General features: G+C 37.0%; 2 protein-coding genes and 1 long non-coding RNA gene across 9 annotated transcripts in view; 1 reads left to right on the forward strand and 2 right to left on the reverse strand.

The window, feature by feature from the left end:
- LOC113648365 overlaps positions 1 to 16,493 on the reverse strand; it is a 261,316-nt gene that overhangs the window by 33,048 nt on the left and 211,775 nt on the right. The gene's annotated exons all lie outside the window — the stretch shown is intronic.
- Positions 1 to 16,493, forward strand: part of LOC113651602 — a 45,997-nt gene that overhangs the window by 21,264 nt on the left and 8,240 nt on the right. The window lies entirely within an intron of this gene.
- LOC125138895 lies at positions 10,401 to 13,297 on the reverse strand. The gene is made up of 2 exons (XR_007138014.1): positions 12,092 to 13,297; positions 10,401 to 11,933 (listed from the first exon to the last, which is right to left on the reverse strand). It is a non-coding gene; the product is annotated as an uncharacterized LOC125138895 (long non-coding RNA).

Genomic DNA, 16,493 nt, shown 5'->3' on the forward strand with positions numbered 1-16,493 from the left:
AGTTTTGCCTGTTTCTGCAGCTCCTCTAAGGCTTTTGGGTCTAGATGAAAATGAAAAAGAAGAGAAAATGAAAAGGAAGTTTCTTGTTGTAGTTTTTAGTGTTGAACCCACAAAGCTGCAGCTTCCTAAGCAGCTCACACACTGAGTTGCTAAATTATTTTAACACCAACATTTCAGCTTCTCTTAAAAAAAAAAGCTGTACTTAAGAAGTGTCAGTTCTTTATGAGGCCGTTTTCTACCTTTTTTTAAGTGTTACGTGAGTGAAATATATGATCAAAATGTCTAACATTGTTCAGCTCTAAATGCATTTTCAGTTTATGTCTAAAACTTTCTATTGAATTGATTTAAATTTCTGTGGCTTGTATTTGTTAAAATGATATTTTTTAAAAATCATTTTGTTTATTGTAAAAATAATTTCATTTTATTATTAATGTACTGTATTATCTATCACTATATAAGACTAGAGTGTATTTCCTTTTTGTTCTTTGAAATAATGCCAAAAAATGATTTTGTTCAGTTTGACTGTGTTCATGAGTGTCTGTGTGTGATATTGTGCGTTGTTGAGTGTGTGAAATATCGTGCGTTTCGAGTGTGTGTGAAATCGTGCCTTAAGAATTAACACATGAGGTTTTACACCCCTGTTAACTCATGGGCAGAAACTTAGTTGATCAGTCAGCCAAGGCAATGTGTTTTTTTGTTGTTTTTTAAAAGCGTACATATACATTTCAAATTTGTTCTATATTTTAATAATGAATAGAGAACATATTGCTGTAACTCTCCAAAATGTCTGTTTTTATATTTGCTTTTGAATAATAAAATATATAAAATATTATTTTAAAGTCTCTCAGCTTGTGTTCCTGGTGAAGAGCAATTGCAGTGCTTGGTTCCAAAAAATAAAACAATTAAATGAAGAAATAAAGAAATAAACGATGAATCATTGATTTTTTAATCATTTTCACATTTATCTGAAATAAACATGGAAAATGTCAATCTCAGGATATCAGGATTAAATGGATGGGTAATACTTACAAACAAAGGCAGATGTAAGTGCAGATTCTATTTATTATAATGTGCAAAAAGAACTAAATATGTGAAGCAGGACAACTAAACAAAAACACTAGGAATGAAAAGTTACAAACATGAGGACAAGGATGAGACACACTGTAGCATCAACAGTAACAAGACCAAGACACAATGAGAAAACAGGAACTTAAATGATGTGGCACTAAAGTGATAATCCGACACAGGAGAATGTGATCATGGAGGAAATTGGAAACACAACAATGATGAGACCTAATAAGGACCAGGCTGTTATGAGAGGTTTATAGACCCTGTATGACCATGTAAGTATGAGTGAGTAAAATATTTCCTCAGACAAGACAAACAAACCACAGGGCGCCTTCATCACTTTCAAGTCAAGGGGTGTAGATGGTGTATGGAACTTCTGTTTCTCAGTAAAGTATTATTAGTTCTTTAAAAGAAGCTCCATCTTGCTTTTGTAGTCGTTCATCACTCAGGTCCAACATCTCCATCAAGTACAGAGAGAGGATTGTTCTCTGGACAAAATGTCAATTCAAGTCATTTTTGGAGTCCTGTCTAAAGCAAATGCAGTTTTCACAGTCCAGCTTAGAGATGGTCAAGCTGCCAAAAATATCTAGTAATACTTAATACAAATACATGAACACAATCTAATAAGGACAAATATCAAATTAATTGTAAACTTTGTCATTTCTTTTTTTATATTTTTAAAGCTTCTTTCAGAAAATCTCTATTGTTAAAAACACAATAGAGAAAATTTAACTTGCTGCTTAGATTTTACAACCTCCAATATGTTGTATTTTTGTGAAGGGGGGTATTTTATGTGTGTTTATACAAATGCTGCATCATCTATTTTATGTCATTTTGCCATTTTTATTTCAATTTATCATATCATATCATAGTCATATGTCATAATTTCAATATAGTAAATAAAATTGAACAAATAAGCCAATTAATCAAATAATGTTGTGAAGTTTATACAGATCAGAGGTATGTTTCAGTTTACAATAATATTAACAGAATGCTGATGATTTTTTCTTCCTCTGCAGGTTCACTGTTTCAGGATCATGATGTCTGTACATTTAATCAGAGTAATCAGTGTTATGTAGCTGTGGGACAACAACTGCACCTGCAAATGCCCCTGGAGGATGGGTTTGAGCTAAAGGCCACTAGTGTAATTTTAAAATATAGAAAAACCCAAAGTTCCCCAACACCAACACCACGTCTCCCAAGATGGCAGTTTGTTAATGATAATAAAACTATGATACTAACCAGTGCAGAGAGGAACGACTCTGGAACATACACTTCAAACATCTATGATGTAGACGGGAGAAGTAAAGGCAGTTCTACTCTCCAGGTGAACATTGAAGGTAGGACCACACAACCTCTAATCACATCACACAGCACACTACAAGTTATTTCATAAATGTATAAAATATAAACATTCATCCACACTAAAGTCTCTCCCAAGATTTTGTTTTATATTTTCATATTTGTGCAAATGAGGCTCCATCTAATTAAAATGCAGAAATATACATACTTAACAGATTAACAAAAACAATTTGGGTTTTAATGTTATTAGAAATATTTTATTTATTTATTTATTTATTTTGCCATATTGATTTTTGAGATTATCTTTGTGTTTCTGATTTGTTCTTGTATTTCTGGTTTGATAATGTGTTTAGTAATTTATTCTGAGGTGTTTATCTCTAATCTACAGCTCAGGTGTCCTCAGTGAAAGTGTCCTACAGCTGCGTGTTCTCTGGAGTCAGGAAAGTGAACTGTTCTGCTGATGGAGACAACCTTCACTTCAGCTGGACTTCTGTGTCAAACACTCGGTTGGAGAACGACAACAAAACTCTCGTACTGGATAAAATGCATAATAATAATAATGTCACCTGTTATGTAGAAAATCACATCAGTCGTGAGCACAATTCCATTAACCTCCCAACTTGTATTGGTGAGTCTATCTTTTTTCTTTGGTTGTTTGTGATGAGGCATTACCGTTACTTCTCAAGCTTTTTGAGGAAAAAAAAAATGCAGATCATTTGCATGTGACTGAATGTGATGCAGACAAACCCATTATTTTGTGTAAACTCTAACTTAATCATTGTCATAAAATCAACTGGTCATTCACTTGTTCAAATAAAAAAAGGGTATTTGTGTGTGTGTGTATGTGTGTGTGTGTGTGTGTGTGTGTGTGTGTGTGTGTGTGTGTGTGTGTGTGTGTGTGTGTGTGTGTGTGTGTGTGTGTGTGTGTGTGTTTGTGTGTATGTCACGTTCAGTCCATCACTTCTGTACCAGTATAGTACCACATCTCAAAATGACAAAAGACAACTATTACATACAGTATAATACAATAAAACACATGCAATAAACTCAAATTTAATAATCTTTACTTCTTATCTAAAATATAAACTTACACCTAACTATTTACAGTATTAATGACACATTACAGCTGTGTGCGTGACCTCAGAATGTGAACGTGGCGTGAAGTTAACAGAACAGAAAGACTTGGCTTTATTACCTAGTAGATAAGATCAGAGATGAGGCATGTGTTAATGAAGTCATGTGCTACTGAATAAAAGAGGAATTACTGCATGAAACACTTTGTCATGTTAAATATAGTTGCAGCATCGTTGTAATTAATGTCATGGCCTGAATTTCTCTTTACATATCAACACCTTAAATGACTGAAATGTTTTTGTCTTTCTTCTTGTAGACCTCATTCTAGTGATCCTGAGCTCAGTTTGTCTGATTCTCATTGTACTAGCTGTCTTAGTGTTTTGTGTCTACAAGAAGAGACAAGGACTAAGGATCGAAGGTCAGAAGCAATCTGTGTTTTTGCAGTTTGCACAAAATGGTGTCATATTTGTTGTCTGGCATTTATTCAAGTCACTTATTTAAAATCACATATACATTTTTTAAGCTTGTGCTTGATCTGTATTTGTATGATTTTATAAATTGTGCTTTATGATGATTCTGTAACAACCAATCATGTGCCAGATGTACAGGAGTTTTTAATATGGAGTGTAATAGATGTGTGTTTTGTTGACAGCCCCTTCTCAGGACAGCATGCAGCTTGTGTACGCGGAGGTCACCCACTCAGCCAGGAACAGGACAGACACAAGACCCAGCACGTGTAAGACTTCACCACACTTTAATAATATATGCACTGGATTAATCCAAATGCCTTTCATTGATTTATTAGACTTTAGTATACACAAAGTTGTGATGGGTTCATTAGTACGGCCACATAATAAAATAAGGAAATCTGAAATGTTTAATGCTGTTTAATGTTATTATAAGTTAAAAGCCTGTTTAATACTAAGTACATTAATCAAATTGATTTCATCAGCGATTTCTGTGCGGTGTTTTGTGGTTCAGCCCCAGCGCAGAACGAGGGTGTGGAGTACGGCACGGTGGTCACATCCAATCAGAAGAAGAAAGAGGATGATGTGCAGTACGGAGAGCTGGTGTTTAACACTCCTGCACAAAAAAAGTGCAAGGTGCCCAAAGTACAAGAAGATTGTGTGTACTCAGGAGTCCAGCGCAGTTAGTGAGTGACACAATCTCAGCCTGTCTAAAGATGCATCATAAACATAGTTTTATTTGTGTTTAGTATTTATATGTACATAGTTTTTTTTTTTTTACTATCGTCATCCTGGTAGAGGACGTTGATGAAATTCCACCCATACAAACTAAACCCTGCTCACAGTAAAACTTTTACAGTATCTGGTTTTGCAATTGCTGATTTTTCAGGCAATTGTTTGTCTGACTTTCTGTCTAGAGCTCTGGTAACTGTTTGTGTGGAATTTTGCCTGTGCTTTTTGCATCTATCTGGGTTTCCTCTGACTGCCCAATATGCAAACTGGTGGATTAGAAGAGAGAGAGAGAGAGAGAGAGAGAGAGAGAGAGAGAGAGAGAGAGAGAGAGAGAGAGAGAGAGAGAGAGAGAGAGAGAGAGAGAGACATTGCAGAGGACTGTAAGAGACTACACATCATTGACCACTATTTTTGAAATAGAAGAATTTATAGTTTTTTGTTGCTGTTAAATGTAATGCATTAGTTGCCATTTTAAATCCATAGCATTTTGTAACAGTGTTCATAGTGTTAGTTACTTACTTTAATGAAAAAGCCTTTATTTTATCACATATACATAACAGCACAGTGAAAATCTTTCTTCACAAATCCCAGCTTTGGAATTTGAGGTCAGAGCACAGGGTCAGTCACGATACAGCACCCTTACTTACAGACTTATAGACACACTTATGCCATCACCATGGTCTTTAATCATATGTAAGGTTTTTGGGTCTAGATGAAAATGAAAAAGAAGAGAAAATAAAAAGGAAGTTTCTTGTTGCAGTTTTTAGTGTTGAACCCACACAGCTGCAGCTTCCTAAGCAGCTCACACACTGAGTTGCTAAATTATTTTAACACCAACATTTCAGCTTCTCTTTAAGAAAAAAGTTGTACAGAAGAAGTGTTTCATGAGGCTGTTTTGTACCTTTTTTAAGTGTTACACGAATGAAATAAATGATCAAAATGTTCAGTTTTAAATGTCTAAAACTTTCTATGGAATTGATTTCAATGTCTGTAACTTGTATTTGTTAAAATGATATTTTTAAAAGTAATTTTTTTATTGCCAAATAACTTTATTTTATTATTAATGTACAGTATTATCTATCATATATAAGACTAGAGCACATTTCCATTTTATTTTCTTTGAAATAATGCTAAGAAAATACATTCGTTCAGTTTGACTGTGTTCATGCGTGGGTGTGATATCGCACGTTCATGAGTGTGTGTGAAATCGTGCTTCAAGAATTAACACCTGAGGTTTTACACCCCTGTTAACTCATGGGCAGAAATGTGGCTGTTCTATATTGTAAAAATGAATAGAGAACATATTGCTGTAACTCATATCCTTTGTTATTATATTTGCTTTTGAATAAAGAATACAATTATAAAGTCTCTCAGCTTGTGTTCCTGGTGAAGAGCAATTGCAGTGTTTGGTTCTAAAAAATAAAACAATTAAATGAAGAAATAAAAAAAAGAAACGATGACTCATTGATTTTTAATCATTTTTACATTTATCTGAAATAAACATGGAAAATGTCAAACTCAGGATTTCAGGATTACATGGATCGGTAATACTTACAAACAAAGGCAGATGTAAGTGCAGATTCTATTTATTATAATGTGCAAAAAGAACTAAATACATGAAGCAGGACAACTCTAAACAAAAGCACTAGGAAGGAAAAGATACAAACATGAGCACAAGGATGAGACCCACTGTACCATCAACAGTAACAAGACCAAGACACAATGAGAAAACAGGAACTTAAATGATGTGGCACTAAAGTGATAATCCAACACAGGTGAGCGTGATCATGGGGGAAATGGGAAACACAACAATGATGAGACCTAAAAAGGACCAGGCTGTTATGAGAGGTTTATAGACCCTGTATGACCATGTAAGTATGAGTGAGAAAAACATTTCCTCAGACAAGACGAACAAACCACAGGGCTGGTTTACCATTTTCAAGTCAAAGGCTGTAGATGGTGTATGGAACTTCCTGTTTCTCAGTAAAGTGGTATTAGTTCTGTAAAAGAAGCTTCATCTTGCTTTTGTAGTCGTTCATCACTCAGGTCCAAGATCTCCATCAAGTACAGAGAGAGGATTGTTCTCTGGACAAAATGAGAATACAGGTCATTTTTGGAGTCCTGTTGATTTACACCCACTTTGTCATGGGTAAGTTTTATCCTCTAATAATGCATGATTCATTTATTTACTACATGTGCAGTTGTACAGTTCCTGCTTTATGAAATGAGAAATGGTCTAAATGTAGTTTAAACCTGTGAGATCAGATATCAGTAAATTGGTCAGCTTTTAATGAAAACTTCCTGCACTTCAAAAGTAGAGAATGTTTTTTTTTTTTTCTGTGAATAACTTTATCATGCAAAATATGTTTTAGGAAAATATAAATAAATTCTAAGAAACTGAAGACTTCCACAGGCACTAAAGTGTCTAATATATATTTTAATATATAATAATTGTGGTCCTATTGTTTAACCCTCTGTCCAATTTTCTTTTCCATTATTTACATGTGACAGACACGCTTATCCAGAGCAATGTACAAAAGTGCTTTTAAGTCTCTGTCATTAAATATATTGCTTTATAACCTGCTTTACTAGGTTACAGACTTAAGATACCATGACCCTAAAAACAATGTTGAGTCAGTCAGCTCTGGTCTGGTATTCATCAGCAATCAGGTCTGTGCTGAACTCAGAGTTTGTGAAGACCCATTAGTTCCTCTCGGTTGCACTATTATAAACTTTTGTAGAAATGACATTTTTTACATTTACATAATTTCCTGTCAAGTGTCACCCAATTGAGGATGGGCTCCCTTGTGAGCCTGGTTCCTCTCAAGGTTTCTTCCTCAGGGAGTTTTCCTTGCTGCCACCACCACCAGCTTGCTCATTACTGATAGGGATAGATATATGGTATTTTAATAATGTAAGTTAATAATTTTTTTAATTAATTTTAAACTTTAATAGTATGTATTAATTTATATAGTTTTATTATTATTATTATTATTATTATTATTATTATTATTATTATTATTATTATTATTATTATTATTATTTCTTCTCTCTCTCTCTCTCTCTCTCTCTCTCTCTCTCTCTCTCTCTCTCTCTCTCTCTCCTGTTTTCATACTTCTGTACAGCTGCTTTGAGACAATGGGAATTGTTAAAAATGCTTTACAAATATTTTTTTATATTTATTTCATTTTTAAATACACATACAACAAACAAGGGAGAAAGTGCTAGTTCAAGTATTTAATGAAGAAGTAGCTCTCCAACCATCGTTTGCTGTGCTCAGCTGTGCAGACCACTAGGAAAAGTTCATTCCACCACCTTTTTTTGCTTTGTAGGCAAGCATCAGTGTTTTGAACCTGGCTATAGGAAGCCAGTGGAGGGATCGCAGCAGCAGGGTGGCATGCGAGAATTTCGACAGTTTGAAATCAAGTCATTTGCAGAGGAAGAAATGTGTTTAGATTTAGACCTGCCAGCATTGTGTTACAGTAGTCCAGTCTTGAGGTGGCAAGAGACTGAACAAGTACCTGAGCAGCATGTGTGGATAAGAATGGTCGAATCCTTCTGATGTAGTAGAGAAGGAACCGACAAGAGCATGTCACATTAAGGACGTTCGAGGAAAAGGACAGATTGTCCGTGGTTACCCCAAGGTTGCAAGCTGTGACTGAAGGGGAGATCAGATCGTTATGCAGGGATGTTGCAAGATCCTGACCAGGAGATGAGTCACCTGGGATGATCAGCAGAGCAGATTTGCTGCGATATTATGTCTGCCAGACATGCTGAAATCATGAACAGAACAGAAGCTGTGGTATCTGAGGGCAGTGTAATGAGGTGTCATAAGGCTGAGCATCCATGTGCAGCGTTTAATGAAGACACACACAAAGTCAGACAAGCAGGATCAGAGCAGGCAAACACGAATATCAAAGGGCAGGGAGAAATGGTAACGAGAAACAGGCAAAAGGTCGGCACAGGCAGCAAACAGTCAGAAAGGTCAATAAACAGAAACAGAGTCAAAATCAGAAAATCAAAAACACAGAAAACCGCTCAGCATGACTGTAGAAGCAAGTCAAGACTTCGCACCGGTATGAAGTTCAAGTGCAGCTTAAATAGCGAGCGATGATAGGGTTCAGGTGGCGGTGTAATCAGTGTGGGTGATGTATGTTGGGAAGTGTAGTCCAGAAGCAAGTTAATACTCCGCAGACGCTTCTCTGCACTGATGTTCAGGTGGCGTGTGTGGTGCGCTGACCGTGACAGGCAGGAAGGAGAAGATAAGTTGAGTATTATCAGCACAGCAGTGGTAAGAGACCCCGTGTGCAGAGCCGGATTAACGCAAAGGCAAACTAGGCACGTGCCTAGGGCCCGATTGGCGGGATGGGGCCCAGACAGAGGGACAAAAAAAAAAGTATAAAAAAATAAATTATAATAAAAATAAAATGTACAAATGTCCTATCTACAATTTATTTCATTATTTATTAATTAAATAAAAATAGTGACGATGTTTATTTAAACCATAGACTGTATTTATATAGAGGCGCCAGCCAGTTAAGTCCGAGGAGACGTCAGCGGCGGTCAGATGTCAGAGCGGGGCAACAAATATAGCAGGCAGGTGTGTTTTGAGTAGTAGGCTGACTTTGAAGATGCTTTCGGGTGCGGCAAAACGTAAAAAGAAAAAAAAATGGAGAAGAACAAAAGAAGAGACAGCGGGGGGGCTTTGCAAAAGTTTCTGTCGGGCAGCCGTCTGACAGCTGTAAATGCGGTGGAAGATGTGGCGGGAAATGCGGCGGAAGACGCAGAGGAAGATGCGGCAGAAGACACTGTGGCGCCCGTGTAATGACGTATAAATAATGAATATCAAAAAATAGTCTGATAGACTGTTTACAACATAACCAATTTGTAACTAAAGACTGGGTTATGTAAAATGTGAATTAACTTTTATTAGTAACTTTGGTAAGTTTCAGATTTCAATTCATAAATAACATCGATGGAGGGGGGGCCCAAAAAATGCAGCCTGCCTAGTGTAGTCCATTTATTTAATCCGGCTCTGCCCGTGTGAGGAAATAACTTTACCAAGAGAAGAGATTGAGTATACAGGGAAAAAAGGAGAGAACCGAGTACTGAGCCCTGTGGGACATCAGTGCAGAGTCTGCATGGAGCAGATGTCACTCCCCTCCATGTTATCTGATATGAGCAACCTTCCAGTTAGGAAGCAAACCGTTCCAATGTAAATGTAAATGATGTAAAAGAAAACTGGGCACAGGGTTAAACAATAGGATCAGAATTATTGTTATTTTATTATTATTATTATTATTATTATTATTATTATTATTATTATTATTATTATTATTATATAATTATATAATAGACAGTTTACATTCCAAGACTCCTGAGGGTGGACAAAAGAGTGTTGTGGCTGATCATATCAAAGGCTGCTGAAAGGTCGAGGAAGCTAGACTGGTTTGGATCTTGGAGGATGTTCTGTGAGAGTGTTACACATTATCATTGTTAAGATGTAGATTTAAAGGAGTCTAAAGCAAGTACCTTTTGCACTGTACAGCTTATGGCTGGGAAAAATGACAAAAATCTAATCACAATATTTAATACAAAAACATACATCTGCACTATTTTAATGCCATAACCCTCTAACCTTCTGCATGTTTTTCCTTTACAACAGTGTCTACACATTTTCTTTCAAAGCCATTTGTTACGACCATCTAGGGGTCAGTCGCAACAGAATGGGTAAAATAATGTCTATGTACAGAGATGTTATAATTCACAATCTTTTATTGAAGTGTTGACAAGGGGTTTTAGGCTTCAGGGGAGGACAAGGCAAAAATAATTAACAGAACAAACGTCACCAAACACCTCTTACTAACTAAAAAAAATGAAAGAAAATAAAATACATACTTCTTCCCTAACTCCCTCTCAGAAAAACAATATAATAAAAGTTTCCAAAATAAATGGCGTCGCTCCCCATACATACCTTGTCAATATGTTATAGGCAAAGGTGTATAATTAAATCTAGTGGCTAACTAGTCAAAAACAGAGCCCATAATCGTAGTCGTATATCAGGCATGGGTCAAGCACAAACAAATCAATCAATCAGATGAAACAACAAACATACAGTAAACCAAGACAAAACAAAACTCAAAGGCGCAACACACTAGGAACACAAACTTCCTATCTAAGACGAGACAATCACAAATTACTGAAATGGGTAAACATTCAAGGAATATAACATACAAATACACAAAGCAACACAAACAAAGCAAACACAATTGCACGAAAGACAAAGAGCAAAACAACAAAGAGCAAAGCAGCAAAAACAAAAGCAGGCCCAAACAAAAGCAGCTTTTCCTAAATCAGGGATCCAGGCCGTCGTTTTATGTGGAACAGGTGGAGATCACAACCAATGGGAGCCTTTCTCCTATTTACTCTGGAACTGCCTTCCTGAAACACATGACAAGTACAAAAAAAAACACCAAAGGGCAGAAAAGAGATAACAAACTAGAATCAAGCATCGCGTTATTTCAGGCAGGCCACGCAGTAAGCTGCATCAGCTGCTAATCAGCTGTCCACAAGGCGCACCAATCCAGCACGACTTTTGTAATTTCCCTCCTTTAAATCCTCGCCTTCGAGCGCACCTGTGCATCACCACTGCTGCGATTCCAACACCCTCCTCCGTCCCCGACTCCTCCAGCCAGAACCTGTTACCAGCGGCAATTAAATTCTTCACGTAGAAAAAATTCACACCTCGCGCAATTTTGGTTCTGATTCTGAGCTGTAATGGGGGGGTCTATTCATTCCCCAGCGCTGCCTCCCTGGGAAAATTCTCCCAGAACAGAACCATTCCGCCAACAGTAACTGTATGCTCGCTAACCTTCATTTACGAGGTGGTCCTGACTGAACTGAAGGTCGTGTTCAGTATCAGATTCTGATGAAGCAGCCAATAGGGCAAACTTTCTCTTTGATGGCTTTGATGTTGTTGCTTCCACAGGTTCCTCTGCAACAACCCTGTGTTAGTGACTAAGTTAGTGACTGAGGCCCACACCTCACCTCTCTCAGCTCTGGGTATACACTTGAGGTCCTTGAATCTCAGGGCCCAATGCAGTTGCAATCTTCAGAAATGCAATATTGGCATTTTCCTTGCGTGTCTCCAGGTCTGTTCTGAAGGTAGACTTGAAATTGACCACATAGGCCACATAGGCAGGGTCATCATCCCGAGAGAGATGGCAAAAAGCAGGCAGAACCACAGAGCATGAAACATATTTTTCTCCACCCAGAAGTTCAGTCACATACCTGCAAAAAATCAAACCCATTTCACTCAAATGTTTTGCATTCACTTATACACACAAAAAATATCCTCATATTCATGCTTACACACACATACAGACACATTATTTCTCTCTCACATGCACTCAGACAAGACAGTGAGAAATATATGATGTAAAATATACCTGCAGGGCTCCAGTAGCATTTCCAACCTCTGCAGTTTGTCCAGCTGTTGTTGGCATGGCAATCTTCGTGTTGTGTGTGGTGAGGACATCCCTCAGTGTGTGTTCGTTTCTGCGGACACTTTTTATTATGTCCAGAGTCGAATTCCATCTGGTTGGAATGTCTTGTATAAGCGACTCCTTCTTTTGTCCAAGTTCAATTTGTTTTTGTTCTAATTCTGCAGCACTCACTGGACTGTGCTTAAAATGGCCCACAACCTTTCTGTATTTGGCCAGGACGTTATCAAACGCGCTGTTGTGCAGAGATACTGTGACAGAACGCTGGAGACTGTGCGCGACTCAGGGGACGTGTTTAAAAGGCAGATGTATCACAGCAGCGATCATATTTCTTGCACTATCTGTGCTAAGTGTGCTGACTTTATTTGAAACGTCCCACTGCTGTGCAACATGAATAAAATGTTCAGCGCACGTTTCAGCAAAATGTCTCTCTTGTGTCTTCATTACAGTCAGAGCATGTGAATGCAGTTCCCATTGTTCATCAATGTAATGCACAGTAACTCCGAGGTAATTATGGTTACCCAGCGATGTCCAGTAGTCTCCGGTGAGGGCAACAGTTGGTGCATGTTGTAATGCGCGATGGTTCGTCTAGGCAGAGGCTCATACGTGCAGTCATTCGTTGCGATCCTAATAACATTCTTCAGACCGACATCTTCCACAATACTAATCGGCCTGCAGTTTGTAGCTACCCACTTCGCAATGGCATTTGTTAGCTTGCCTTTCTTTTGTTTATCTATAGTTCTCCCAGATGCTGCATCCTATGTAGTCTGCCGAAGCCTTCCTCCACTGTTTGTTTGGGCATTTTTTTTTATTTGCTGGCATCAACGGTGTGCATTGCATTTAAGTGATACTTCAAACTCGAAGTACTCCGATGATAAGACAATTCAGCTTTGCAGTGGTTACAAATAGCTTTAGTTCTATCAACTCCACTGTGTGGAAGAGGTTTAAAGGTTTGATGACGCTCATCCCAAGCAGCCAGTAGCCTACTGATAAACATCCCACCTCTCCTGTGACCCACAGTTTGTGTTGTATTCGGTTGTATTATTACAGTCTATCTATGTGTATTCAAACGCAGTGAGCAATATACTTTCAAAATAAAAAGTATTTTAACGTACGATAAACTAATTGACAGTGTTAATCAATTAATGTGTTAACGTGATAAAAATATATAAAATATAAATATAAATATATTATATAAATTATATAAATATATATATATATATATATATATATATATATATATATATATATATATATATATATATATATATACATGCTGTAAATGTGCTACATTTACAGTCATTTATAAATATTTGGGATAAATATTATAAATATTATAGCAATTTCATGTTGATCTATCAAATAACTGATAGGTTATTTGTAGTATTTCACTAGAAATGAGGTTTATTTATTTATGAGGATTAACAGAAAATGCACAATATGTATCAAAACAAAATTAGACAGGTGCATAAATTTGGGCACCCCAACAGAAAAATCACATCAATATTTAGTAGAGTCTCCTTTAGCAGAAATAGCAGCCTCTAGATGCTTCCTATAACCTGTAATGAGTGTGTGGCTTCTGGGTGAAAGTATTTTTGACCATTCTTCCTTACAAAACATCTCCAGTTTAGTTAGGTTTGATGGTTGCTGAGCATGGACAGCCCACTTTAAATCACTGCACTTGACTATTTGCACAATTGCTACTCTTTGCACTTCTGGTAGATGCCAAACTGCATTTGGTTGCTGTGCACCTGTACTACGCAATGAAAATAAAGTTCTATCTATCTATCTATCTATCTATCTATCTATCTATCTATCTATCTATCTATCTATCTATCTATCTATCTATCTATCACCAGAATGAAATTGAGATAAATATTAATTTAATTTTAAACTTTGTCGTTTCTTTTCTAAATTTCTTTAAAGCTCCTTTCAGAAAATGTCCATTGTTTAAAGCGCAATACAAATAAAATTGAAATGGAAATGTCTAGGATTCTACAACATCCAATATAGTTTGGTTTTTGTTTTTTGGGGAGGGCGTTTTATTTTATGTGTTTTCATGCAAATGGTGTGTCGGAACTCAGAGCCGGTCTCCAAGTCGACACATCGCAGGGTGATCTCCACACTTAGACTTTTTGGTTACTAAAGACTGTTTTAGTTAAACTTAACTGTTAACTCTATAATTACTACAAAAATACTGAGAAAACTCCTCAGACCTGAATGAGAATGACTTCTTTATTGTGGTCAAACAGCCAACAAATTATAAGAGAAATTGCCAAATTAAAAGTAACAAAGTTGCCAAATTAAAAGTAACAAAGTTGCCAATTTAAAAGTAACAAATGAAAACCCCCAAAAAGAGCATGTCATGCAAAATCAATCAAGAAAAACAAGAACTCTCGCGATGTCCTTGCAAAAATAAAAACACCCACCTTGACCCGCGGACACGGGCACACGCCCGCACGCACCCACACACCTTCGCCCCCGAAGAGAAAAAACCTCAGATACCTTCTCAATATATACCCTGGCGCTCCTAGGAGCCCAGGTGCCATATCACCTTATTTACCGGAATCATCTCCTATGTTTTCTAAACACACTGACCTAATTTCCCCTTATTTCCCATTACCTTTCACCCATATGCCCATTTATGGATTTTCCTCCCTTTAGTTCTCAGGGCCTAGGTCTGTGGACCACTGTTTTTTTCATTCTACATAACATGTTATTGCTATGGACCAAGGTCTGAGAACCATGGTCCTCTTCATTTTCCATAACAATTTATGAGCTAAGGTCTGGGAACAATGGTCTTTTCCCTTCTACATAACAAGTTTGCAGTTGTTATTACAAATGTGCTCAGACTGACTAGGCCTGACAGCCCCGAATCTGGTTACAATAAACATCTTTGACCTACAACATCACCTACATATGTCTTATGACAGCAATTGTAATATTTTGCAAGGCCTAATACTTTACTTTGGTTATAGTATTGTAAGGAATAATATTTTAAGATTTTTTACAACAGGTGCATCATCTACCTCATGCAATTATGCATAATTTGTATATGAAAAATAGTTTTTGGATGATGTTGGTAGAAAAATTCTTCCTCAGAGAAAGACTTAAACGACAGTTTGCTGAAATATCATTTATTTATCCTTTACTCAACTGTGATGTTAGAATGATTTTAAGTGAAACTGAAGTGACATACGGCTAAGTATGGTGACCCAAACTCAGAATTTGTTCTCTGAGTTTAACCCATCCAAAGTGCACACACACACACAGCAGTGAACACACACACCGTGAACACACACCCGGAGCAGTGGGCAGCCATTTATGCTGCGGCGCCCGGGGAGCAGTCGGGGGGATTCGGTGCCTTGCTCAAGGGCACCTCAGTCGTGGCCGGCCCGAGACTCGAACCCACAACCTTCGGGTTACGAGTCAGACTCTCTAACCATTAGGCCACGACTGCCCATATTTTCCTTCCATTTCAATCCGAAATAAAATTTAACGACTAAGTAAATAATCACTTGGAGAAGATACTGTTTTGAAGTTTACACAGATCAGAAGTGTGTTTCAGTTTGCAGTAATATTAACAGAATGCTGATGATTTTTTTTCTTCCTCTGCAGGTTCACTGTTTCAGGATCATGTTGTCTGTAGATTTAATCAGAATAATCAGTGTTATGTAGCTGTGGGACAACGACTGCACCTGCAAATTCCCTGGGAGGATGGGTTTGTCCTACAGACCACTAGTTTCAATTTAACATATAGAATAAACCAAAGTTCCCCACCAACACCAACACCAAATCACTCAAGATGGCAGTTTCTTAAAGATAATAAAACTGTGATTCTAACCAGTGCAGAGAGAAATTACTCTGGAACATACACTTTAGAAATGTTTGATAAAAACATGACTAATAAAGGCAGTTATACTCTCCAGGTGAACATTGAAGGTAGGACCACACAACCTCTAATCACATCACACAGCACACTACAAGTTATTTCATAAATGTCTAAAATATAAACATTCAGCCACACTATTGTCTCGCTCAAGATTTTGTTTTATGTTTTCATATTTATTCATGCAAATGCATCTAATTAAAAATGCAGAACTATACAGATTAAGAAAAATAGTTAGTGTTTTAATGATGTTAGAAATGAATTATTTTTTTATTATGTTGTTGTGTTTCTGATTTATTCTTGTATTTCTGGTTTGATAATGTGTTTAGTAATTTATTCTGAGGTGTTTATCTCTAATCTACAGCTCAGGTGTCCTCAGTGAATGTGTCATACAGCTGCTTGTTCTCTGGAGTCATGAAAGTGACCTGTTCTGCTGATGGAGACAACCTTCACTTCAGC

The sequence above is a fragment of the Tachysurus fulvidraco genome, chromosome 15 (genome assembly GCF_022655615.1).
Source record: "Tachysurus fulvidraco isolate hzauxx_2018 chromosome 15, HZAU_PFXX_2.0, whole genome shotgun sequence".
NCBI classification, from domain to species: domain Eukaryota; kingdom Metazoa; phylum Chordata; class Actinopteri; order Siluriformes; family Bagridae; genus Tachysurus; species Tachysurus fulvidraco.